Source organism: Colobus angolensis, unplaced genomic scaffold (assembly GCF_000951035.1).
Source record: "Colobus angolensis palliatus isolate OR3802 unplaced genomic scaffold, Cang.pa_1.0 Scaffold447, whole genome shotgun sequence".
Classification (NCBI taxonomy): domain Eukaryota; kingdom Metazoa; phylum Chordata; class Mammalia; order Primates; family Cercopithecidae; genus Colobus; species Colobus angolensis.
The window spans coordinates 21954-24446 of NW_012117899.1; the positions used below are offsets into that span (position 1 = coordinate 21954).

Sequence of the window (2493 nt, forward strand, 5' to 3'; positions counted from 1 at the left end):
CAAAGAAGGCCGACAGAGTCCCCCCTCGTGGGGCTCTCAGGCGGGGTTCCTGCATCCCGACTTCAGTGGGGCTGGAGGAAGACCGTGTGGCTCACTGGCGGAGAGCGGCTTTTCTAAGGAGTGGGAGGGCAATAGGCGGGGCACGGGCGTGTCGGGGGCATTCCGCAGGTGCGACCAGGTAAATCTTGGTCTCTCTGGATTGACATCACCTGGTGCATGCCCAGTTGGTCTGCACCTTCCCAGGTCACCCGCTGCATTTTCACGTGCGCGGGAAAAGTTGGGGGGGGGGATGAAGAACCCGGAAGTGCACCATTTTGCCTCCGTTCGTCCAAACAGTTTTGTCCTTCATTTTTCTTCCTTCCCACTATTAAGCTCCTGTTGCTGTAGCCATCAAGATTTTCTATTGTTCTGGGGCTCAAGCAGACAAGGAACCCAAGAACACCCAGGCCATACCTTTCACCCAGGAGTCCAGCTGGGCCCTATGCCCAAATGATTGCTTTTTCTCTTTGCCCATTCCATCAAGGGGACAGCTTCTTCCTAGTCGGTTCTTTGTCGTGGTCTCACTCCCCACCTTCCTCAATCCAGAATCTGAGCAGGAAAAGAATCTGGCCAAAGCACGTGGTTGGATTTTCCTGACCCAGTGCTTCAAAAAGACCAAACCTCACCTCTGCTCCACCTGCCCCCACTCTTGGATCCAGCAGCCTCACATTTCCCAGGCCTCTGCCCTGACATCTGCCTCGCTAGAGGAATGAGGAGCAGCTGCACCTGGAATTCCAACTGCCTGCCGCAGTCTTGCATGGCACAGGTGAGTTTTGTTGGAGATGGGGTGGGGTGGAGAGTAGACAGTGTTTCTGGCATTTTCACGAATGGCCACTCTCTGATGCTGGCCTCTTGCTCTGTCCCAAAGTGCTGGGATTGCAGGCATGAGCCAATGAGCCTGGCCGCTATTATCTATTTTTTTTTGGTCTGAATTTTTAAAAATGGAAAAACAGCTGGACGTGGTGGCTCCTGTCTGTCATCTAGCACTTTGGGAGGCCGAAGCGGGTGGATCACCTGAGGTCAGGAGTTCGAGACCAGCCTGGCCAACATGATGAAACCCCATCTCTGCTAAAAATACAAAAATTAGTGGGGTGTGGTGGCGGGCGCCTGTAATCCCAGCTACTCAGGAGGCTGAGGCAGGAGAATCGCTTGAACCCGGGAGGTGGAGGTTGCAGTGAGCAAGATGCCGCCACTGCACTCCAGCCTGGGCAACAAAGAGAAAAACTCCATCTCAAAAAAAAAGACAAGAAAAAACAAAAGTGCAATTTTCATTCAATAAATATTTCATTGTTATGCAGTTTTGTTGCAGAAAGTGAAGTCCATGACTTTAGAATGATAGTAATGTATCTACCAAATAATCCATTTCACAGTTTCAATAACTGCAGCAATCTCCTTGAATTGTCTGTCAAAATTCTGAAACTGTGGAACTGTCTTTTCAAAGGACTTGGTCTTTACTTGGCCTGAATGATCTGCCACTTTTAGCATCACTGCAACATAACGATACTTAAGAGATCTGCAACCGTCACAGCTCGCAGCCAAACCCAGTTTCCATTGAAAATCTATAAACTCTGGCCAGGCACGGTGGCTCAGGCCTGTAATCACAGCACTTTGGGAGGCTGAGGTACGTGGATCACCTGAGGTCAGGAGTTTAGACCAGCCTGACCAACATGGTGAAACACCATCTCTACTAAATTTACAAAATTAGCCCGGCATGGGGGTGCATACCTGTAGTCCCAGGTACTTGGGAAGCTGAGGCAGGAGAATCGCTTGAACCCAGGAGGCGGAGGTTGCAGTGAGCCAAGATCGTGCTAAGGGAGGAGACCACTACTACTCCTGCTGTCCTCCTACCCCCACTTTGCTTAGTTCACAAGACAGGAGGAAAGAGAGAAAGCAAAAAGTTGGAGAAAAAACAAAAACAAAAACAAAACAAAAGTAAGATAAATATCCAGACAACCTTGACAGCACCAAGTGATAATAATAACATTAACCCCTGACCTAAACTACTTGTGTTATCTGTAAATTCCAAACACTGTATGAAAAAAGCATTGTAAAACTTTTTGTTCTGTTAGCTGATGCATGTAGCCCCCAGTCACCTTTCTCACGCTTGCTCATTTATCATGACCCTTTCACGTGGACCCGTTAAAGTTGTAAGTCTTTAAAAAGGTCAAGAGCTGGCCGGGCGTGGTGGCTCACGCCTGTAATCCCAGCACTTTGGGAGGCCGAGGTGGGCAGATGACGAGGTCAGGAAATTGAGACCATCCTGGCTAACATGGTGAAACCCCATCTCCACTAAAAATGCAAAAAAATCAGCCAGGCGTGGTGGCAGGTGTCTCTAGTCCCAGGTACTCGTGAGGCTGAGACAGGAGAATGGCCTGAACCTGGGAGGCAGAGCTTGCAGTGAGCTGAGATGTGCCACTGCACTCCAGCCTGGGCAACAGAGCAAGACTCTATCTC

General features: G+C 49.7%; 1 pseudogene; it reads right to left on the reverse strand.

Moving 5' to 3' along the window:
* The window catches only part of LOC105522977, a 13815-nt pseudogene that overhangs the window by 10735 nt on the left and 587 nt on the right, over positions 1-2493 (reverse strand).